General features: G+C 38.6%; 1 protein-coding gene across 3 annotated transcripts in view; it reads right to left on the reverse strand.

Annotated features, from left to right (window-relative positions):
* Positions 1-25744, reverse strand: part of CHRM2 (cholinergic receptor muscarinic 2) — a 99530-nt gene that overhangs the window by 26722 nt on the left and 47064 nt on the right. For 2 of the 3 annotated variants that reach the window (XR_009960156.1, XR_009960157.1), the window contains 2 exons: positions 15146-15363; positions 11212-11321 (listed from right to left, as the gene is read on the reverse strand). The exons of the other annotated variant lie outside the window; for it this stretch is intronic. The gene's annotated coding sequence lies outside the window, so the exon portion shown is untranslated. Of the gene's footprint in view, positions 1-11211; positions 11322-15145; positions 15364-25744 lie in introns of those variants that run through there. 3 annotated transcript variants of the gene reach the window in all.

Raw genomic sequence — 25744 nt, forward strand, 5'->3', positions numbered from 1 at the left:
AAACAATGGCTAGCTTATATAAAAGCCAGAGAAACTACTACTTTAGGAGACCCCAGCGGAGTCACAGAATGCTAACAAACAGGATCTCAGAGGCAAGTCTTTTCCTCTCTCTTATGTGATGTGTGTCTTTTCCCTCTCCTCCAAACTGCTTTTAGCAGCAACAGTGGCAGCTGTCCACCTCTGGTCCCAAGCACGCAGGCCTTGAAGGACCAGCTGTTTCCTCTCTAAGTATAATAATCTTGACATGAATGCAGCCTGCAATGATCATTCTGCTTAGATTCTTTTTTCCAGTGCAGAGGCTCATCACCAAAGCAGTGGGAAGATTGGCCACATACAGTTCAGCTACAAAGGCTTGCAGTAAAGTAGCCAAGCTTCTTGTATCATCTGAGCTGTTTGTATAGCATCCTTGACTCTCATCCATCACTGAAGTGGATAACAGCATATGAATTCACGTCATTTAAATAACAGTCTGATACTGAGGCTTGGTAAATAATTACCTCCATAATTAGCCTTGCTCTGATTACAACCAAGCCAGATCAGGACTGTCACTTTCTGGCTATCCCAACATTATTGGAAGGTTAACTTGAGTCTGAAAGATCCTGGAGGATGTGTTAAGGCATGATATATCACACTAGAAGAGATATCACACTAGAAGTGACAAGACATTACACACAGTGACACACACTTTTGAATGAACAAGGGTTTTGCAGTCAAGGCACTGACTTATAGCTTGTCTGGATTCAGTTTCCGTCTCTGAAAAATATGGTCACAGCTTGTCACCCTTGACATCAACGGGATCTTAGGCACCCAAATACCATCGATTATGCCAGTTTGTTCATCCTCCAAGTTTATCTTGCAACACAGACCTGAAAAATCTACAGGGCAAGGATGATCTCTCACTACATGTTTGTGCTGCATTGGGCATACTAGTTCTTCAAGGCACTAGAGCAGGTACATAACTATACCACATGGCACAGCTCAAGCTGTAGGAGGGAGCTGGAGGTTTCTTCACTTTTTGCTTGCGTATTTGTTTTCAGGCAGGACATCCAGTGAAACATGCAAAGATTGAGTTTATTTTTAGCCTTATGTTCTCTGTTGTTGCTCAGAGCCTGTGCTTTCTGGGAACTGATGGGATTTCTGGGCAGATTGCTGGTGGCAGACATATACACACACGTTTCCACGTACACACACAAAGCTTTTGCTAAAGGAGGGCTAGAACAATGCTCAAAGATAAATGGGAAAGTAATGTCTGAGAAAGGAGTAAGAGAAGTTGAGAGAATTAGTTTAATGCAGGGGAGTTGGGCTAAAACTTGGATCAAAGTCTTAAAGTGATACCACAGAGTCATCTGAGCCTGGCAGAACTGGCTCAGGTAAGACTTAAATAATAACTAGTTAATGCTTATTAATGTCCCCTTTCTTTCATCTTTGTGAGCTGAACAGCCTTTTATTCCATATCACTAGGTTCAGTGAAACAGTAACTAAGCAAGTGTTGAGCTCCAGCTGTAACAAGAGATGTCAAGAACCTGACAGGTTTGCAATGCTTTTCTTAAAAACAGCAACAAAAACTAGAAGTCTCACCACTCCCAACTGCCACAACACTGTTTATATATTAAAACAACCTGGAAACAGCTACTGTCTTCAGTCCTTACATGTTACAGCTTCACCTGCTTTGAAATGGGAACCACTGACACTTTGATAAATGTGCTGTAAAGTCGTTGATGTTCACAGTAACTTCTTTAAGAGCTCCTGTATCCTCAGCCGATATACAGCTCTGTAACTTCTGCAGCAATTTACTTCCCAGTGAATCACTGCAAGGGGAATTCAGCATCCTGCTGCAGAGAGAGACATAGGTGTGTGTGTCTCCTCCTTCCCTTCCTCACTAGGATTTTTTATGCCCCAAGATATTTTATCAGAAGACAGAGAAGATGCATCCCCAGAAATTCCTGCTTATTAATGATGAGATGAGCTTCTATTATATCCCATAGCCAAAGTCTAGCATCTATTAACTTTTCTATGTGCAAAGTGTCTCTCCATCCTGCTTAGGCACTTTTGTAAGTCCCATTAAATGACTATATGTATCTTCAGGCACATAAGTAACTCAGTAAAACTTGGTTTTAAGCCTGCAAATAATCCCAATGTTGTCAATGGGACTACTTGTGAGTAGTCTCATTTCAAACTGCCCCACAGGATCTGTAACTGAATTGATCCATCAGTGTAAAATATAAATGTTCTAAGAGATTTTCTGCCAGTCAGAAAATATTGGGAAATATCAAGAAGATACTAGTAAAAAATACACACTGAAAAATATCCTTCCTTCTCAAAGCCTGCATTAAGTGAAGACTTTTATCACATAAATGTTTAACTTTTTAATATTTTAGTTCATCTTTAAACTGTGGATCTAGCAAACAATATTAACATTCAGCTTTTTCTGAATACTGTGCAAAGGTTACTCCTGTGTATTTGTAGAAGTAGGCTAGCTAATTATTAAGGTTACATTTTGAGGAGCCATTTGAATAAAATTGTAATGACAGAAGCTTGCAAACACAGAAAATTTTTATCCTTGATGACGGTACGTCTCAGGTACCATGTTAGGAGGTCAGCTTGTGACTCGTCTAGAACACAGTTTGCTTCATTACTTTATGATATGGTTTTCATGAGTACCGAATAAGACAGCTTGGATAATTTTCATGATTGTATATTCACCAGTGATTCTGTGTGGTATGGGTTTTAAAACACAGTCTTTTCTTAAAGCCTGTTCATTGCAGTTCTAGCCCTTGTCAAAATTGCTAACATTCTTTTAACTTAATCTTATATCAATAAAGAGTTTTGAAATTGCCTGAAAAGTTTGTACAATGAGGAAAAAAGAAAAGTACCAAGGCAGTTGGTGGATATCTGTTCCATGAACATAAGAACAATCAAACAAGCTGAAGCACCAGTGCTTGAAACATTTACATTAAGAACTGTACAAATGCTCCATTGAAATGTTTTTCCCTTCAAGTGTTAAAGAAAGATAAAGATTGTTGCTTGCAGTACAGCTGCATCCTTCCAAAGGTGGAAAGCAACTGTGAAAGACGGTCTCTGTTTTTGGCCATAATGTAAGTGAATTACGTCAAACCCCCCACACACCAGTGAGCGTTTATAGGAGAAATGAGTGTGACTGGGAGAAACAATGATTTCTTATCTCTCCCAGCAACTGTGTGAGGGAAACACTAAAGCTGACTGATCTCTTCAGCTTGTCAGTCACTTAATACCTCTGGAATCAGTGTTGCTATTGGCTATATGGTCTTGGATTTACTAGATCTCTCTTGTTTTGAGAATAGGTCTCTCCAGGGAAGCTACTGTTGAAAAAGTGAAACTACAGTTGGCTTTGGTGAGCACTCTGTCCTTTGGCATCATGTGCTTGTCTTGCCTGTTTTTATTCTATAATTCTGTCACTGAATCGTTTGCTCATAAATCATATCTGGTTGGAATGGTCTAGTGCATACCGGAACCTGTTTATGACCTATATTTTAGTGAAATATTCTTGAATTGCCTTTCTGGACAAATTAGGTCTTCAACTGTTTTTGATGATATCCATGTCAAACAGTAGGTGGTGATCTGAGAGAAGCATCAAAAGATAAATCCAGGAACATAGCGGAAGGAGTGTGAGGAAGAATCACATCTCTGTGGGGCTAATAGAGCGACAGACTCTGGAGAGATGCACAGTAATTTATTGTCAGATGTGAAACTGCCAGAAGAAGCCTGAACAGTTGAGAAGATAGGAGCATGGGGATGTTAAGGAGCTAAAAAGCAGTAGCATAGGGATGAAAGAAAGAAATGACATGCCCTGAGGCCATGGGCAGATGCACAATTTCCCTCCTTTCAAAAAAAAAAAAAAAAAAAAAACTCTTAAGGTGTATTACTATTATAAAGATTGAAAATTAATTTAAATTTAATTTTTAAATTAAATTTAATTTAATTTAAAAAATGAAGAATTCCTGGAATCAAGACCACCTGCACATCCTTAAATCAGGCTATATGTAGATAGACATAGTGATACTATGTTATGCCGGGTTCCTGTATATCTATACTGAGAACCAGAGAATCCCTTGGAGACCATAATTTAAGTATGTAAGTATTGGTACTGGAAGAGTACCTGTTATTTGTCAAACAAATCCTTATCTGTAGATCCATTATGGTGCTCTCAGTCTGAGACCTAAACCTTTATCATTACTTATTCACAACATTTGCTGTCCTTTAGAAAAGATATTGAAAAGCATAATGTACCATACAGAATAAGAACAAAAATATCTCAAGGAATTTCTATTTGTCTTGATCAATTATAATGTGTTTTGACAGCACTATTTTGGTGTCCTTTTTTAGCACCGATACCAGCTAGACTGTGTCATCATAAACACTTCTCTTTTACTTTAAAAGATCTATCAGGGAATCTAGTTACACAAAAACTCCCATGAATGCCTGTACAGTCTAGCTCATTAATTCAACTGTTTCTATAACTAGTTCTCTGGTGCCTTTTGAAGGAAAACTGCAGAAAATATTCCAAATACGTTTGCTTCCCTGAAGATTGTTTGATGCATGGTGCGGTGGGTTCTGCCTTTCATAGCCACGAAGCCATGCACCGGTTCTCTCTGCTCTCTCTGTCATTTGCCACCCTGCCTGGAGATCAGCAAGAATAACTTATTTAGGTTTCGATGACTCCACTGGGGTGCTTTCAAAGTAGAATTTTTTCATGGCCATTTTTTATACTCATAGAAAAACCTTTCCTCCTGGAACAGGCTTCTGAACCATATTTTTCTTTTCTTCCAATTTTGTAGACATTTTGGCAAATGAAAGCGTCAATTCTGAGACCAGAAGCATTGTGATATTTAAAAGACTTTTAAGAGTGTGTCAAACTGTCTGCGTACTTTCACTTCAGAGCAAGTCACCTGCATGTGATTGCTGCTCATGCAAATATTTGTACAAACATTCTGAAGAGCCCTCAGAGACCAGCAGAAGGAATCCAGCTCCAAGATCGAGATTGCCTGTCTGTCCCTTGTAGCTGCTTGATGTTGTGTCTCCAGTCCTAGACTGCCATCATTAGTGATGTCCCAGAAAGCTAAGATAGCGCCTTGCAAAATGATACATGTCCCCAAATTAATCAGCTCACAGATTGTTCCAGCTCTGTTCAAATGCTCTTCCTATCTGTTAATGAAACAGGTGAAGTAGGGGGATCTATTGTGTGTAACCTCTCCGTTGCCTGCCAGTGCATGGCAGGAGCATTCAGCCGTGCAAACCGTGTTCTCTAATCACGGAAACATTCCCTTAGACATTCACCACATCAGCTGGCAGATACCTAATCAAAAACTACTAAGTTATTTCCTCTTGTCTTCTCTGCAGGCCTTTCAGTATTGCATGTGAGCAGGAGTTCTACTGACCCTTGGTTTCCTGCAATTACTCACCAATCTGTCAGACTTTGCTGTTCATCACACAGAGCAATGACTACCAGCCTAGATTCTTCAGTAAATTCACTGTCTAAATTCAGTCTAAAATTCGGTTTCTCTTTCTCTACTACCTAATATGGCAGAAGGACTTGAAGTAGGTTGCCTTGCTGCAGCACTCTTTATCACAGCCTATAGCTACCACATATCCTATTGTCTCTGTGCTTATTCACTTGATATATTTGTAAGACCTCAAGAAATTCTCCAGATGATCCTTGCTTTGTTACATATTCTAAAAGTATTTGATTGTTTCCCAGAAAACAGCTTGTTACAGTCATTCTTGAAAATCTGCTTGTGACTTTTAGATTAGTTTACTCCTTAATAGCATAAGAAATACTAGAAATCCCACTTTAAAGTACACCTTAAGTGAAGAAGCTCTCACTTTAAGGGAAGGTACAATTATCACATTCCTTGCAAGAAATTGTACATTATGGTAGCTAATTTGAATCCTATAAAAGAAGTTAAAGTATGGGTGGCAGTATCACTCTAGATTTACTGGCATAGCTGATACTATTCAGTAGGATCTAAGCAGATTTCTGCAAAGAATATTCCAGCCAATAGTTACATTAGTTCTTTCACCTCAGAAATAAGCCGTTGTATGGTCTTCTGAACACCGTTGTGTTTGACAGACCAGAATTGTGTATTGAATTGTTGTTATTTTGTTATGTTCCTTCCTCTTGGTTTCTACCTTGGAACATAGCATCCAAGAATCCCTTTCACATGAGCAAAGATTCAGCTGAAAAAAAGCAACTAGAAAACCTTCCTCCAGGTATTTTTTTAGCAACTTCATATGGCTGTGATACACAAATTGACCTGTTCTGGATATCAGGACAGAGAGTGTCAGCAACTTTAGAAGGAACAGTAGCTGTATCAGAAACCCAATGGCAAAAAGGAAAAAGATGCAAGACTGAGTCACTAGTGGTAACAACTTCGGTTTTCATAGCAATACTGATGACAACATGCTATATACGAGAATGGGTAGAATAATTCTGTTCAGCGCATTTCTGTCTGAGGCAAGCTACTTCAACACACAGTTTTGGTCATTCCAGTCTGCTTTGTTCAGTGTCAAGAGCCGTGGGGGTGAGCAGAAAAGGAATTATTCCTGGATCGTCCCGTGAAATTGTGATGTGTTACATTCATCACATGCATACAAACAAGAATTATATTTTTCAGCAATGTGGTGATGTTTGTCTTCATAAAAATCCAAGCAGTGACAAAACATGTTCACTATTGTCAATAATATGCTTTGGCTTATGAGATATTACCAATATAAAACTAGAAAATGGTAACAAAATAATGTCGAACAGGGTTTTAGACCCTTGAAGTGCAGCTGAAAAGCATCTCTGACTTTTGAACTCTGTTCTGACTGGGTCACCTTGCTTAGTTCTGGGGACTGGCTTTTCCAGTTTGCCAGAATTTTATGCAAAGCGTTACGTGTTGCAATTAAGATAGCCTTTGATTAAATTTGAAATAGAGGAGAACATGCAGGGCATTATGAGTGAGATTTGTGATGTATGTTAACTTAAAGCAAATATACTCTCCATCAGTAAGCAAGGCTGACTCTGTTATCTTCATGCTTTAAAATCACTTCTGCATTAACAGTAACTGTGATGATAACAGTCTCACAGATGTTCTCAGCCCCATGAAGGTAAGAAATGGGTAGTGCCTTTTTGTGAAATTTCATGAACCTGTTCAGAAAAAGGTTGGGATTATGCAGCTAAGTTGTGAAAAGTGAAGAAACAGAGAGGGAGAAAACGTAAATGTCAAAGAGGGAGCAAACCTGAATAAAACTTCGTGTTCATTGATGGGAATAAAAGCCATGTAGATGAAAAACTATCATGACAGAGATATAAGAGCCTTACTATGCTAGTGCATAGTTCAATGTCTGGCTTGCAGCAGTGATTACTAACTAATTCCTCCAGAACAAAAGAGAACAGAGGGGAGAGCATTCATATAGAGAGCTATCGATGTTTAATTGTGGTGCCTAGGTTACCAGCCTCCTCGTCAGCTCTATAATGAATGAAGACAGAAAGGTTCTTTCACGGCAGTTGGGCTCTTCATTGCACTGAATTATTTCTTGAAGTCTTTCTCTCCTCTCTCCCTTGACTATAAAGAGAACTAGGATCCTAACCTGACCACTTCAGTTGGATGCCTCAGGATGTGTAGCATGAATCGCCACTGTGCCAAGAAGTGAACTGTGCCGTACGGCCTCTGCTATCCATTCTAACCCTACAGAGTGTTGCAGTTTCTCCTCTTTGTCCCATCTCTTCTCTACCCTTTATTGTGCAACCTCACCCGGAGAAAAAAGACAGTCTCTCAATCTGTTACAAATACTTTGAAATGAGTGGAGTAAACAGTAGGTAATAAAGCTGGCCTGTCAGTCTCCCCCATGACGTGCTTTTTATTACCTTCTGCTGCAAGTGTAATTTCCCTAATACTGCCCATTCATCTTGTATCTGATTATAAATCTAATCTGCATGCACTTTTCCTCTCTTAGGGGTGAAGAGACCTAGTACTGGCCAGCTCATGGCAAATAAACCGTGCCACAAAACTGCAAAGGTTCCCCCATAATTTATTCCTCTTTCTATTTTGTTGCTATGGAGGAGATTACTGCAACTGGACATTCCTTGAATGCATAGCTTCTACCAGTAAGGTAGCCATGAATTGCTTTTTTGCGATGCCAGAGCAATAGCAGTGAGATTCAAGGTGGGGAATAAAGGTCATGCTATAGCTTAAGCAGTTGTGCAGTGGTAATGTAGCTCAGGGTAGACACAGGAAACAGGAGTTCACTTATTGTTATAGTGAGCAGTATAAACTCACCAGTACTCCACTAGTGGGGCTACTGGCATCTGGGAGGGGATAGAGTATACTTTTGCATTGTGGGGACAGAAGAATGGGAAGGAAGAACAAAGAAAAGAGAAAAATTCAAGTACATTACTGTAGTCGATAATAGTGCAAATTTTCATGAAAACAGTTATTTAGTTTCTTCCCCTGAGTCAAACTGAGACAAAGGGTCAGTGAGTGAAGTAATGGCATCTGTGATGGCAGTTCAGTATCTATTTCAATCAGCTGCAAAGTGACTTTACCCTCTTCAAACTTTCGACATGAAGAAAGAGTGCCTTGATTTTTAGCACTTAATAAAACTAAACCATGCCCAACTCCAGGAAAATCAACAAACTTTTCTGGTTTATATATTTCAGAAATCTACATCAAACTATCTACTTAATCTCAACTCCTAAATCAGATGTTTCTCAAACTGCATAATATTTACGTTTTCTATTCCTGGCACTACAGGAGGCAGAGGCGTTTTTCCTCTGTACTATAAAAGTAGATTTCCTGCTCTCAGTTTTTCTATTGAGCTGTGAAAGATTACCTGCTAGAAAAGATCCAAGCCTAAATTACATCCCTCTTTTTAAACCCTGCTTTGATGTTATGGTTTTCTATACCTTAAAAGTTAGCTTAAACACTCTGTGTTATCCAGCAAGTGAGCAAATAAACACATAAGCAATTTAACTATGAGGGAAAGAAAAAGTGAATTTCACTGTTTACCACAAAGTATTCTAAGCAATTTTGCTTATATAATGGCTACATTGAGTTAAGGTTCTTCTCTCTGAACATTTCAAATCAAAATACGTCTTTCACCTCCTCTGCCTCTATCAAGGTTTATTTAGTGGCTCCCGTTCCTACAGAGAGATCAAAGAGACTGTCACTTCTTATCTTGGAGAAAAAAGTGAGGGGACTTAGTGATAACATGAAAAGCACTCAGTGTCAGAGAGAGGATGAATCGGACACTTATTTTCACTCTTCCCTCTCAAATAAGGGGACATTAGAGAAATTTGAAACTCCACAGATATAAACGTGATACAAGGAGCTGGATTTTCATGTACTGCACACTTAGCTGAAGAGCTCACTGCAGCAAAAGAGCTTTGATATCAAGGACTTAGCTGCATTTAAAAAGGATTGAATGCTTGCAGTGTAAAGTGTTCATAGTATCTGCAAGGTGTATTTGGGAGAGGTCATGCTGCAGTTCTAACTCATCTTTGTTGGGATTTCAGGTTTTAGGACAATATCTAAGCAGTCTGACTTTTTTTTTTTTTTTTTTTTTTTTTTCCTTAGGAACTGTTATGCCGAAGTCGTGTTTATTTAGGAGGTATTGGGAAATACGATATTTGGGAAATATGATATTTCCCATAAGATTCTTTGAAGCATTGTTGGACAGGACCAGAGACAGGATGCAAACTTACTGCACTGCTGGTATATCCAACACAATCTATTCCTCGCTTCTGTCATTCCAACACTGTCTCTCCAGCCCAGGGAGGGCTGGGACCACCCTTGACTGTACACATCTCTTCAGCCTTCATTAGACCATTAGATCTCCCAAAGATACTGTTCACTTGAAAAAACGTGCTCCCTCTCTGCACCTTTGTCTGCTCTAGGGACCATAACTTAGTCCTACTCTGAGGATGGGGAAAGAAGTCAGGGAGGGGAATAACATCTTGGTCTTGTAGATAAAAGTACTTAATGTTCGCATAATTACAATTATTAACAGTGTTAAAAAAATGTGCCCAATCCATAATCTGAGGTAATATTTGGCAACTTGTAACAATGTCTAACAACTACCTGATTCATTTGTTAACTGACTAATGCTTTTAATTAGTTAGCATTAGTTTTAAGATGCCCTCTGGTATTTTGTTATATAATTTACACAGCACAAGCATTTTTTAGGATGAAGTAATTAAATTTATATTTATATGAAGTTCCTACTGCATATATTGTTAACTATCTTTTTTATACTTTTGAAAAAGACTGACAGAATAGTGGAAAATACTAAAAGTGTAGCTTGTGATATCTTCCCCATTCTTTATGAAGAACAACGTCTGAAAGCCATAGTGCCAAGCCATCAGAGGATGTAAAGAGAAACTCATGATACATCTGCAGCCTGATGTTTCAGACCTTCTTTGGCTGCAAATTGGCTTAGCTGCACTGAAGCTAGGAGAGTTCTACAAGTCAAAGAAAAGGTGAAGATCTGGCTTTGAGCAGGGCCCCATTCCTTACGCAATAGTTTCCAAGTTGCCTTTTGGTCAGGCAGGCACCTCTACAGTTCTCTGTTCTACCAACTGCTTCTTCAAAAATTCCAAAGATTATGTGGCTCCAGGGCATGGTCCCAATGTGTTGTGCTAGGCCAGAACTAAAGGGTTCAGGTAGAGGAGCCCTCCTTTATAGACATCTGAATAGGGTACCTTTTTCCAGCATAGGCTTCATTTCCATTTTTCTTTAAACATATCTGATCAGATAAGTAGGAAAATTTTTTTTTTTCCTGTACAATTCCATAGCTTATATTTAAGCTCTCATGCACAGTCACGAGAGACATTCATCCCTGCATGCTGTCACTAGGGGAAGGCAGACTGAGCTCCAGCTTTCTGAGAGAGCACTAAGACATCTTTAACTATGTAATAATTGATGTTTTTATGGAGTTCTAGATCATTTACTGATACTGAACACTTCAGTGGCCTAATACTTCCTCACACAATGTGGAGACAAATAATAGCTTCGTGGACTTCATCACTCATGAAAGACAGACAGAACAGGCAAGCCAGCATGAAAATATTTTAATTATACTTTCTCGAAAGGATATCATGGGAAATAAAAGTGCTCTCCTTTGCTACTCTCATTCAGGGAGCTTATTATAGACTAAATCTATTTACTATTAAAAATTGCACTTGGGTCCACACAGTGGGCTTCCAGTGGCTAAGACAGAGAAACAAGATTGGAACAAGTATAAGAACGAAGACTAGCAAAAAATCACAAACCCATAGGAGAGCAATTGCTTATTTGATGCCACACCTGAAAAGGAAAAATTTAGGAAATAAGTGAGCATTATGGAAAAGAGGATAGGACAGATCTTATGTTCGTTAACTCTTTGCTTTGTATAAATTTAATGCTGGCCATTACTATACATTTTCCTGGACACATAAGGGTTATCTCACTGCAGCAAAACTGTCCTTTAGACATTCTCCCTGGCTTCCCCAAACTGTTTTAGTAAAGGATAAGCATGTAGAGATGCAAATGAATGGCACCTGGGATTGATAAAAGAACATAGAAACCTGACTTTTCCATCAAAGAAAAAGGTTATGTCATAAATTAAATTCATTTCTGGAGTTGAATCAAACCCACTTCTAAAGTCAGAAGGATTTTGTCCAACGGACTTCAATAGATTTTGGATCAGGGCCTAGTGAAACTGCCCAGTATCAAACAGAATAGAGCATGCCAAAAAATAGGGTTACTGTTAATTAAACTGCTCAATTTCTACTTTTGTTAGTAATATTAATTTTTGTGTAAAACACCTGATATGGGTTGTTAAATTTCCTTTGTATACAGTGCAAGCATAGTATTGCTTTTACATGTGAGTGCTGATTTGTTATGGGTCGCTTATCTTCTAGCAGAATGACATGGTAAGTGACATGCCAAAGAATCACCGATAACAAACTGGGATAAACAATACAAACAATTCTGTTCTCTTTCTTGTCAATTTGTTTTATAGGCTGCAGCCTCGTGGTACTGCTGAAGCAGATAACATTAAAGGAAAAAGGATGAGAAGTAAAGTGTCTAGTTGGCCTTCGGTGCATGCTGGAAAAGGTCAATAGCTTGTCTGCCACCTCAGTTGCCATTGAAAGTCTCAGACTGAGAACTGGAGGAGTGATTTCCAAAAAGTGCTTAGAATTTGCTTTATTCTGTTGCCATTTAAAGTCAATGACAAAATACTCTTGGCATTTATAGTAGTGGCACCATGGCAGAGCAGGGAGTCTTGAAACTCTTCCCATCCTAACAGCTCTCCACGTACTTTACCGGCAATGGGATCAAACCCTAGATTTCAGACGAGGCATCATGTTTTGCAATGACGTGTCACAAAGGAAAGTTTTCTCCAGTCTTGTGTAATCAGCCAATTTCTAAAACATCGGAATGGATATGCCATCTAATTCATGCTAACAAAATCCTTTTTTAAATCTTGCCAAGCATTTAGTGCTGGTAAAATCTCCATCCAGTGAGGAGCTCCAATTTAATTAAATGCTGCATGAAACTATATTTCTTTTCCCTGTTATACATTTACTGGCTATTAATGTATCCTATTACCGAACTCAGAGTAAACAGACATCTCTATCTGGCCTTGTCTATGCAATTCATTTGTTTTTATAACTCTATCATGACTGACACAGCTCTTTTCTTTTAAAAGTAAACTTTCCTAGCCTCTTCAGTTGCTTCTTATACTGATGTGCTTCCTCCGTGCCTTCAGATCTTCCCACTTCTGTCCTGAGATGACTGAAATCAAAGACATGAGGACTGAAACCTTCAAGGATAAAGTATATCACATTCCATTTATTTCTTGTTTTTTCAGTGTTTTGTCCCCCCTTTCTTTTCCCTCTACTCCTCAAGTGATTATAGATCCTTAATCACTATTTTCATTCTGTAGAAGGATTACTTTAGTTTCAAAGTTTGTCTGTGTGCGTGGATAGTCTCAGATGTGTCTATATTTTACCACCATGGTATGTAGTGTCATTCTTCTGGAGTAGTCCACAACCCTCTTAGATTGTCTTGGCTGACCTAATCACTGCCATCAACTGATCTTGCCAAGTCAGCATTTACCTCAGCCTATTGACTTTTCTAGGCTACTAATAACTGTAACTAATTAAGAGCAACTGATTCAAGAGACATTCCCATTTATCAGTCTGATCTTGTACTGATGTTTGAACATATATTATTCCTGATGGCTTTCTCTCTCATTGAGACCCTTTTTCCTTGAGAAGATGGGCTGGGGGGGAGGGGGAAGGTGAGTAAAGGATGTTTGTGAAGAGTCCTTTGCCTACATAGGTCATTAATAAGACATGAGGGTATTCAGGTATTTTAAAGCCTGAATGCTCTAAAACCACTAAGTGGTCTAAACAGCTTCTCAGTCAGAGAAATATGGAAAATGTAATCATCTTACTATGGGAAACATTAATAATTGGTTTTAAAACCGTACTGAGGAAATGTTGACATTGCAAGTATTTTCGCAAAGATTTGAAAGCAATGTCAATTCAGAAATATGGCACTGTAAAATTTTTATTTTGTTGATCAGAGAGAAGGATATTAACCACAAAAAGTTAATGTGTTTGAGATTTCAGGATATCTCAAATATTTCTGACAACCAAAAATATCTTTTTTTTTTAATTAGAAAAAGGTCTTGTTGGATACGTTCTCTTTGAAAAATCCTATAACTGTTGTGAAGAACATGCTGTTTTGTTACCTTTTTTTGTTACTGTGATGTCCTATATTCTGTAAGGAAAAGATTCAGTCAAAAAGTTTTTTGATTCTTCTCCTATCCTCTACTCCAGTAGGCGCCTATTTTCCTTCTGGCAGAAAAAAGGAAATAACATCTTTGAGATAGACTCTCATCTGGTTCATGAAGGTATAGATAACCTCTATTTCAGATACAAGCCTTCTGCGTATGCTAGGGAAGAGGCATTTTGAGTAGGTAGCCATGTTAGAAAAGTACTATGTCTTTTTACATGAGCTCAGAAATTCATTTCCTTTCATTTAAGGATGTTGGGTCACAGTTTATGGCTGACACTCTAGTCAACATATTTACTGAACTGCATCTAACTTTTATTTTCATTAAATACTTCTGATAAAATTATGATAATTCTGTGTTTGTGTACTGCTGCTGTTAATTTAATGCTGATGGAAATAACTGAGAAGCAAACTGTATTTAGACGTGAAAATGAAGCCTAATACCCTCGTATTGGGAAGAGAATCAAATACAGAAAAAAAGAAAAAAAGCTCAGTGTTTATTGCAGAAGGATCAAAATCTGGGTTCTGAGTTCAGATAAACCTCTGTGAAACTTGAATATCTTTTCTCCTTAAAAAAAGGCTGACAAAAAATAATATTCCAATTATATTGGCTTATTTGGATGAGAAAATTCTGTGGCAAAATACATGCTGCCTTTCAAATTTCAAGAGAACTTCATTTCATTTGGTCCTCGGCAGGCAGGTAGCTCATGATGCAAGAACCCTCCATGCAGGCTTGGCTACCTGTGGATGTGCAGCGAAGGCAAACGGAATAACTAATGGTGCAAATTAAAGTGCATTAAACATCCTGCAGGCATTCTCATTCAAGTGTTAAGAGGCTGTATGTAACTGTGGTTTAATCTTTCTCTGAGGAGGGCTTGTCGTTTCTGAAGTGTTAGCATAATGTAAAACTCAAGAATTGCTCCAAACTCCTGCACACACAGAGAAGTCTCTAATTTGAATTAAGCAGTGATTTAGATGCCTTTGCCACGTTTTACATGCGTGCTGGCAGACAAACTGAACGCTTGGCGTGTTGCTTATCTAGATTTGGAAGCTTGCTAACAGCTGGCATACAGTCTGCCTTACTGGAATAGAGCTGAATTAGCTGGTTTATCACAGGCCTAGGTTAAAGGTTGAGTAATGCTGATTTTCAAACCAGCGAGAGGGAATTAAGCCAGTCCCACTAATCCCTGCACAGAGCACCAGCCTGTCCCTCTGTGCAGCCTGGATGTTGGCAGCATGACCACGTTTGCTCGAGGCAGGTCAGCTCCAGAGGAATCAAGCCAACTTGAAAAGTATATGTACACAACTGAAAGCAATTGAGTTACTTAGGCTTTACAAGTTACCTCCAATCAACTGATGAGCTGTAACTCAATAAGCTGCAGAAATGCTATTGCTTTTAATTGCATGTGTCTGTCTTTGGTAGTCAAGGTGGAGCCTGCACTGGTGGTGTTCCTGTAGACACTACAGTACCGTAGGGTCAGAGATGTGAACAAGCTGGAGAGGGAGTCTTCACTGCTGCCTTTGGCCGTATGTGTTAGCTGGCGAGTCTCTCTGGTCTTCTCTAGAGGAAAAGATAAGGAGGTTTCTAGGGGGATGACTTTAAGCACATAAATTAGGTGCTTACTCTGAGTCACTGCCTGGAAGACCTTACCTCTCTGCATTGGCCACTAAATCACGTGCAAATGCTTCCTTTTGTACTTACACGAAATGGAAAGTGGGCTTTTGGAAGACTTTACTATATGCATCTTTTCTGTCAGCAAAAGATGAACTTTTCCCACTATAGACTGGTTTCTGATGCCAGCAAAGGCTACATACATGTGTAATTCAGAATAGACTGTGTTTTGGTTACACTGATCTTTGCATGACAGAACTATAACTTTTTAATTAAACTTTTTACTCCTTCAAATGCTTTATTTCTGCATAAATATCATCTGTATAAAAGCCTGAGTTATTCCATGCTGGTGGGCAATTTCCCACTTGCCTTAGAACTGGCAGTTTTATACTGGTTGTTTACAGTGGGAATGAATGGCACCAGGTAAGGCATGAGGTTAGTCCCACATGGCCACCCTCCAGCAGAGCCACCTGAAACAATGGAATGGGATTTTTAATTTTTCACTGGTGGAACATGAGGATATCAAGTTGAGGAAACCCAGATTAGATGTGACTGAAGTTCTTGGCCACAAAGTAAACTATTGTCAAGATTTCTTTTTTCTTTCTAGCTTCTTAGCTGCAGGCTTTAGTCGCTTTATATTTAGATGTTGTCAAATTACAGAGAGAAATAGAAGCAAGGAGACATTTCATTTTCTAGATTAGCATTGGCCTTTCATTCACCTTTCCATTCTCTTTGGCTATCCAGCTACACACTGAAAGTATTTCTCTGCCTTGCTTTTATCCCCTCCATTGTTTGTATAATTGGAGAGAGTGAGTACCACTGCGCTTTTGTAGTTTGATTTTAGTTGCTCCTGATGATGATTGTGCAGAATATTGTTATATCTTACACTTTAGAAAATCACTTGTATACAAAGTCCTTTCTCAAATATCAGTTCTAAAAGCTTTTCTGTAACTGTGTGGGATAGATTGATTTAAATTTACACATTTTGCAGTCAGGTGAAGGGAACTGGTGAAGGTTGTGAAGCCCAGGACGAATTACAAGAATCTGAACACCAGCAGTGTGAACAGTTCACTGCAAAGCTCTACCCACATGATATCCCTCTGACTTCATGTTTTAAAACACATTCAAAGCCTGATTCATATTCATCAACTCTCATGTCTCTTTTAGAGACCAGCTTCAAACAAACTATGTTTTCCAGTGAAAGCTGGAAGAAATATAAGGTTCCATTTTGATGCTCTGGACCATTTAACTGTAACATTCAAAATTAAAGTCATAATAAATAGAAAAGTTTGTCATATCCTGCAAACGAAAAACTCACAGATAGTTTGAGCTCTGATGTTTCATTCTTTGCTGTGTTTGTGATAAATGAATACCTCTCTGATCACATAGATCAACATAGATAAAACTTCCAGATCCCTAACAGATTAGCTATATCTCCCTCCAAAATGAGAATTGAGTTCTTAATACTTCTTAATTACAATTCAAACTCAAGCCTGAGGAAAAGCTTTGGAAGCTGGCCACCTGTTGGACTACATAACTGTGTCATTCCTAAGCCACAGTCTCTCCCTTTGCCTCTTTCTTGCCCACCTCCATGTGGCACATTAGAACCTCCTCACCTACACTTAACTATATGCCCTGAGGAGACAGCTTCTCCTTTGGAGGTAAGTCCTTTTGGTTCTACTTCCAGTGCACATTTGTTTTCCCTGTCTTCTCCCATACTAGCAGCAGATATTGTTTTTCATCATTTCTCTTCGTAGTTTATCCTTGTTTCGTTTTTAAAACCTTGAGTTCTCTTCAGATGAGAGCCTTAGACTCACCTGTCCTTTTAGCCACTGAGAATCCTGATTATACAGACCCAAGTATTACCTGCCAACAGCAGGAACTGCAGGATGAAGGTGTATTTTTCATCAAAGAGCTACTAAAGCTATAGAGATATCTAATCGAATTACTAAAATCCCACAAGGGAGGGCTGGTCAATGCAGCATGGCTCTCTCCAAAGCTGTGTTTCCATCCCTTGTGTTCCTTTCAAAACCTGTTTTCGTTTCCGTGGCAGCAGTTCTGTTCTCTGACCCTATTACTGCAGTTTCTCTTGAGCAGTTATTCGGATTAAGCAGGTTGATTAAAACCCTTTGCACCTTAGCTGCTGAGTTGTCAGCCATGTAAATGATGGTGGTTATTGAGAGAAAGGGAACCTACCATCAACTCCAATCAAGTGCCTCCTGTCTCAGCCCACCAAAGGTAGAGAGGCAACACAGATTTGTTTTTCTGACTAACATACTTCAACATCTGAACTGTCTTTTGTCAGAGACCATACTGCAAACAAATGCTGTGTGTTCCCATTGTCTACAGATTATGACTGTGGTATCCCAGCATTAGATATAATACCTTGTAGCATTAACTGCTGCTCTGCTATGTTCTGTGAATACCTGTTGGTGCAATAATACAGCTCATGAACAACATGGTGCTAAATTCTTCGGGAAAACCTGGGATTGGTATGTAGGTATACCGACTCCTGAAGTGGACACTGTTACCACTTTAGCCTACGCCTGTATCTGCAGTACACAGTGTATAGATACTTACTATTTTAATCCACTTTTATGCTGATGTGCCTACATGAAAGCAAACTACACTAGAGCAGTGTAACACTGCAACAAATCAGTGCCCTAACCACTCTCCATGTATCTACACCACAGCAGAGATTTTTATAGTACATCTGTCACTAAATGCCCACTACCTTGTTTTGTGCGTATTCAGGCCCAATACGCACAAGGTTTGTTTTGCCTGCTAAGCTTCAGCTTTTGGGATTTGTGGTAGAGAAACTGGGTGAACAGGTTCATCTGCATCTGTGTCTCCCCAACAGCATATTTATGCCTACATTGAGGTATAGATGAGTTCAAGCCTTCCATTACCACTTCCCTCTGTGGCATTACTCACTGCACTATGCCTTGCAGATGTCCTCAAGACTTCTGGTGCATATCGACTCAAACTGTACAGTGTAGCTAGGCTTGTGACCATGCTTGAAAAGCAGTTTAGATGTGTAGCCAGGATGAGAGGTTTCCTGACACAGAGGTTTAGATCCTGAGCTGTAGCCTGAAAGGATTGAAATTAGCTAAAAAAGAGGAGATAGGAGTATATTTTGCCATTCATTAAGACTCATATCCTCCTGCCATGGAGCCTTTGCCTCTGAAGTCCTTCTGAATTGTGGATGGCTGCCAAATACTGCCAGAGGTGGGGCTGCCAGCCCATGCTACACCACCTGGAAAGGTGGCTGGGACTAGGGTGGCCCTAGCACTGTGACTATTCTCTATGCAGGTGCAGTCAAAGGAAAGATCTGACAAGCAGGTTCAACAACTCCAAGGCTTCTCCACAGTCCTATCATCCTGCAGACTCAACATTGAGTAGGTACCTGGACAGTACATACATTTTTTTGTTAACAAAAGTTTGAGACTTCATACGCAAAATTAGATGCACACAATACACATACCAGTTTAACCTTCAAAATCCCAAGAGATACACTAATGTGAACCTTCCATTGCAGATACAGATGTATATAAAAATAAAAGGCATTTCTGAAGATATCTTTTGTCAGATTTTTTATTTAAGTGAAGAAAAAACTGTTTGTTCTGATTCATGTATTACCAGCAAGAATATCAGATAACTAGATGATAGTATCTTCATTTCAATGCTAATGTGTGAATAAAAATGAAAAAAATATAGTATTTTCCCCCCTAAGACTAGAATAAGCTTAGGATACTAGCAGTAAAAAGAAAAATCTTCCTTAGACATTTAATTGACGACTTCTTTTTGAAGAGTCTGTGATGAATTTACAGTAGGTGACCCTCTGAGTGCTTAACTGAATTTAGATAAGCCTCCAAGAGTTCAGAATTCTACCAGAGAAGAAATTGAATTTGTCTCAACCTTGCTATACAAATCCTGCTGCAAATCTTGTACAAATCACTTATTTTATTAAAATAAACCAAAACACAATGAAAATTCATTTGCTGAACAGCTTTCCCCTTTGCTTAATACCATTTGAAATGCTACTGGGCTCATTCCTTGAAATTTTGACAACTTTCTTTCCTGATGTATCTGAGAGTTCCTATTTCCTCTGCCATTTGAAATAAATTTTGATTAGAATAATCTTTCTTTTGCTCTTTTGGCATTTTTATATATGGGCAAATAACAAAAGGACAAATGCACACATAAACCAAATCTTTTTGTAATTGAAAATGGATTTAGTCTGAGCTTCAGGTTAATATTAAGGTCATTTCTCATTTTAGCTAAACCGTTTATTTCCACTAACCAAACACTAGTCTCAGTTTGAGCTAAAGCCTAATCTGAATGTGAGCCTTTCCCTCAACAAGGATAATGTTCCTGTGGGTCTTTCTTTTCGAAATTGTTTGTTATGGATTGAGAAGGAGCTGCAGTTCATTAGGATTCTCCCGTATTCATAACCACAGTGTTCTCCAAGTTTCAATTACTTTCAGGTAACACAGTTCATGGCCAAACAAAGATTCTAATAGAGAGTTTAATCTAAGGCTCCGATATATTTAGACAGTACCCTCCCTGTGAAAGTGAAACAGGATAGGGGAAAGACAGAGGAATTGACACTGTCTAGAAACTGCATGATTACTTTGGCAACACTATTAACTTTTCAGAATCTAATGGAAAGTAGCAAGGTGAAGAAGCACAGGGTGACTGCAAAAGACAGTATTAAACATGTTAAAAACCTGGGGAGCAACAGTGTGCTCATCTGAACCGACGGCAGTACTTTTCAGATCTGTTCTGGGGCACACATCCTTCCTGACTTTGAAATCAGACCTAGTAGGAACAAAATGTGTGAAGAGACGTAACAGCTATCCTTTTAGATTTCCAAGGCAAAATCATCACCTGAGATAAATCAGCATAACTTCATTGTGGCTTCGGTTTAATTATACCAGTATCTTAGAATCTTACTAATGAATATCTGAAGAAGGGAAGATTTCCCTCCTTTCAAGTTTATCAATGAGATAGATAAGAATAGAAGAAAGGGAATATTACTGTCCATAACTGGCAAGTAAGCAACTAAGAGATAAAGTCATAGATAGCTAGATTCTCTTCTTCATTATACAATCACTGCAGGATAATTAAGGAAAACATCAGCATAAAAGAGCTTTGCTGTCTATACTTCCTCCATGAAGTGGCGAAGGAAGGCGACAGATGCAAACTCCCATTTCAATAAACTTGCACCATCTCAGGAGTTCCTTCTTAGGAATTAGGAGCAAGGAACCAAGCACTTTTGTAGATAGTGTGAGCTAAAATAACAAGAGAAAATCTTGCTCTGAACTCTTTTCCAAAGGAAAGTCTAGGCAATCAGAGTATGGTTTGGAACCCGGTCCTGAGGCTGAATCTAACTTTCTAATTCAGGAAATTGACCTTCCTCCATATTTTATTTCTTATATCTTTTCTCTTGGATATGGGAATACCTTTCCACTCTCCAAAACACTTTTGTTTAAAAACTAAAAGTACATATTTTGTCAATCAAAATCAACCATATACAAAGGAACTGGATATTACAAGAATCATTCTACCACACATTTAGAGATTCCTTAGCCACTACTGTGGCTCCTGATGTTTTTCAATGCAACATTTGTTCAATTTAGATCACAAGGACATAGATTTTAATCTCCACTGCATACTCCTCCCATTAATCTTTTCGTTTGTTTATATCTGCTTATATTTAAGAGACTTTTATCTCCTCTTTACATGAATACTTTTAAATTTCCTCTTGACTTCTACTTTCCTCTCTACCTCCAGTCATTGATCCCATTATCAGAGCATCATTTTGTGCACTGATAAATGAATTCTTTATGGCTATCTGAAGTGCCATTACTAAAACTGAGTTGTATTTCGAGTATTTCACTTCAACACAAGCTAGATCCTGCCATAGTAATGTTTGCTGAAACACATGAAAACTTTTTTTACAAGAGATGGTACTTTCTGAATTTTAGTTCACTTGCATGTATTTGCTGTACGCAGGGTCTATCTGGCATTTTTCAAACCTCCCTACAAAAGTGAAACCACAGTAGCTTATCTATTATCAGACCTGGAAGCCCTTGATTCAGGAAGCCTGCCTAATATGTTAAGTATTTTTCCGATGTAATCTTTGCTGAAATTATGGGCCTGTTACGTGACTCTCTCTCTGGAGTCACAGGTAAAGCACAGTGAGACAGAAGATAATACTCCTTTTCAAACTTGGGCAAGTATAAGAACTCTAACTCTATTTTACCAGCCTACAAGAATTACACACTGTGGTTTTCATAGGAAGTGATAGTGCTGGCAGCACTCCATCTTGTAATGTCCAAAAAGATAGTTTATCTTCTTGCTATAAGGAAGAAGAGGTCTTCGACTATCAGTAAATTTTGAAACAGATTTTGGATCCACTTGCTGCAGAAATCAGGCAGCAAGTAAGTGGTAGCTCAGAGTCAGGCAGACAGGACCAGTGTTACCAATTCTCCCAGGTGGTCTAGGCTGGAAGATGAATTCTCCCCAAGAATGTGCTGCCTGTCTGCAGTGGCTGCCACGAGAGTGAAACCCTGTGGTCAGTGAGATACCTGCCTGGTTTAACTGCCTACATTCCTCCAAGGAAAGGCTGTTAAACTCTCATTCCTTGCGGAGAAATAAAAAGGACAGAAAGAAGAAGGAAAATGGCCAAGCTCTACAGCATAGATGATATAATTGCAGAGCATGTTAAAGAGGTATTATTAAGGGAAGCTGGCTGGATGATTTACCTGAAACATGTTCAATGAAAATTTCATGCTGAGAAGCAAGAAAAAAAGCTAAAATTAATCATCTGAATGGCTTGTCCATAACAAACATTCCCTACACTTACCCTCACACATCTACCTGTTCTTTAAAAATTAAAATACTGTAAACAGGTCAGAAGACTGGAAGATGAGACTCTCTACATCATATATTCAATACAAAAATTAATATCTTAAATTGCCACACAGTACTAATGAAACCATGAAGCTAGCAGAGTGTAAGGTGAACAGCACATCAACTTCTACATGAGGTGTGCATTTTAAAGTACTCTAGGACATACCTTTACTTGTAAGAGGCTTTATGGTACCTAGATAAAATGTGTTTCATAAGCCAAAATAGTTTCTGTACTATTACACTGCTCATTAAAGATGAAATTAAATATTCAACTTGTCTTTCAGACTGTTGGATTTCTTGAAGCCAACTTGATGTCGCTATCTATGGCTGGTGTTATATTCATGAGGGAAAATAGGATCAGAGCACTTGGCAAAGGTCCCTTGAATTGCAAAATTCAGTCCAATGCCAGACACTGCATCTAGTCGAAAAGGGCAAATATATTGTTTGGATTACCTATAGAGTTAGGAAAATTGAGAAGTTTCATACTCATTTCACTGAGGCATCCATGCTAATCCTAATGCTTACAGCAGTCCTCAAATTAATTTCTGGTTTACCAAGGTTTAAGCAATTAATTAGGTGCCTATAACTAGTTAAGATGTATATCAGAAGACAAGGTTATCTTGTCTTCCGAGAAAAGATTTGGTCATCCACATTTCTGTGTATCTGACAGTCACATTAGAAGACTTTTATCTATCTTGTCATAAGTGGCTATCTTTAAAATATTAATTGGACCTTAGGAACTGAGGAACACAAGGATGTAAGAAGGACCAAAGAAGACCTTGGCTTTTGTTATGACACTGAATTATCTTAAACATTCAGAAAGTATTTTGAAGTCACTTTCAATCTGGAGTTATCGAAATTTTTATATTAATAGTTATTGTGCATTTACATGAAAATAATGTAAATCCTTACTTAAAAACATATAAAAATGTGTTCTTGTTTTCAAAGATATCCGAAAAAAATTTTGGCCATGCGAAGTTGAACTTTGGAGGAAAATCCCTCACGAAATCTGATGTAAATTGAAAACCTCTTTATCTGTTACCTTTAAAATATCAACTGAGATTTTAAGAACAAGAATATTGATAAAGCAAAATTGTGGTGTTTATTTATCATATTAAGCCTGGGAATTTGTCCCTTATAGGCAATATATCAATAATAAAGAACTGTAGGAAAACGTGATGTATCATCGTGTTCCCTGTGGAGGCTGTTTGTCCCATACTGTCAGCATAATTCTCAGCTGTCATGTCTTAAACACACATGCAGTGGTCTATCAGGGAGAAGTTAAGCACTAAAGAATAAAGAAGCACTCAGGAACAATTTGTTCTTTAAGCCTTTTGCTATGGAAGGTGGTAAAGGATGGATGACAGAGTCTGGAAATGTCTGACAACCAAGGACCTTTGTATGGATTGTGTCACTTCTGAACCCCATTTAATGGACTTGTAGCAGTGGGAGTCTGGGCCCACACACTTATACTTTTGGTTAATCCTCACAGATTCCAATTTGCCTCTAAAATCAGGAGAGTGACAGGGTTGGCATTTTTCAGTGTAATTTTCTGCTTGCAATTTCTAGTATAGTTCTAACTTTTTCATGCCAGCTGAATTGTGCAGAAGGGCTTCATCCAGCATTTGAAACCTCCCTCCTTGTGTGTGCAACCGTAAAGGCCATCTCTGTGCAAAGTCCTGCACTGTCGGTCTCAAGTGACTGAGTAGTACCTATGTAACACTGGCCATACCTTACATAAAGCTAAGGAAACAGCCTTATAAAGACAAGGCTTGTTTCCTTGGTAGGAGTAGATTGCTTTGTCCCTTTATGTGTCTTCCAAAGTGTTCAAAGAAAACGTGGCTGCAACCAGCACAAGCTCTTAACCTTCCCTTCTAGTGAGCAATGAAGCCTGGAAAAGGTAGCGCTCAGCCATGCCCTAAGAGGCTGTGCTGTACTGCACCGTAACGGAGCTGATCGTTTTGGGTCACAGAACCCTTCGTAGGAAAGTTGTATGATTAAAGATCTAATTACCTTGTTTTCCCTATACTTGGTCTGTATGCTCTGACCTGATATTAGAAGTCTCATTCACTTAAGCAAATGAAAGATGTCTGTCCCAGCTAATTTATACTTGGCAAAGGTGCTGCAGAAATTTTTCGAATAAAACCTTCCTTCTCTCTTCTTGCCAGAGGCAGGTAAATGTGATGTGAGTGACAGCCGGATTGCTGGCTATGAGTTAAGAATGAGGTGAGTGAGACTGAGACTGTACTTACTGGTACCACAGAAGCACAGGAAAATACCTTGGAAGTAACCAGCATGTTGCAAACTCTCTGCACCTTCAATGACAAAGTTTCAAGGCTACATGAAACGCAAGGGAAAAGGTCACTAGGAAGAACTGGATGTCAAATTCAAATAGCCCTCTGCTGAGGAAATAGATCTCAAAAAGAAAAAGAAGTTTAGATTTCTATTTGAGTGATTATGAGTGAAAAGAAATCACATCTTGTACCTGGTCATTTTTCCCCTCTTTCTTCTCCAACAATAAATACAAATATTCAGTTAAATTCCGTTATGACTTCTCTCTAATCCCAGTAGCCTGACTTGCTGCCAAATTTTCTGCTGGAAAAATTCCGTTACAAAACTGGAGAAATCCATTGGTTGTACTATCAGAGAGCTTGATTCATAATCCCCAGGCATAAACAGATGCGATTGCAATTTCTTAGGTATGCACAGCCAGAGGGAGGTTATCAAAGTGTAGTATTAGAAGGGCATTAAGTAGTAGTAGAGGTTATGGTATATCTTACCTATTAAAAGCTAAAGGGAGTGGGTAAATAAGTAAAGAAACATTTGAGAGTCAAGAGAAAAACTGGGATAATCCTTTTATTTTCATGAAATTGTATGGAACAAGGAAATCTTTCTAGATGGACAGGGAGGGAAATGCTAACTATTGTGCGTAAAAGTGGGAACTATCCCTCCTAAATACACAACTCTGGTACATTTGTAAAAGAAGCAATTTTCAGAAGATCTACACATGTTGAAGTAAAGAATTCTGTGTTAATTTAAGCCAAAATGTCAGCAATTATTTCTGCTCTATCACTAAGCATATTAAATGCTATGCAAATGTCTCATTTAGCTGTATGGATTTTTACAATATTAAAATTCAATAAAGAAGATGTTGGGATCTGTAAGTCTAAAGAGACAACTGCAAGGAAAATTTATTCCAAGTACTTTTCCTCCTGTCCTTTTTATTCTGTAATGTCCTCTGAAAGGAACGAGATGGAGATAAGCAAAGTATTTCAGCTATATTTGTAAATGTTGAACAAAGTTCTGTCATAGGGGAATTTGGAATTGTTCTACACGAAGATATGGTAAAAGATCTGGCAGCAAGACTGTGAGTAACCCTTTTAGTGTCACTAATGGCAGCACCTTGAACCAG

This window comes from Rhea pennata, chromosome 1 (assembly GCF_028389875.1).
Source record: "Rhea pennata isolate bPtePen1 chromosome 1, bPtePen1.pri, whole genome shotgun sequence".
NCBI classification, from domain to species: Eukaryota; Metazoa; Chordata; class Aves; order Rheiformes; family Rheidae; genus Rhea; species Rhea pennata.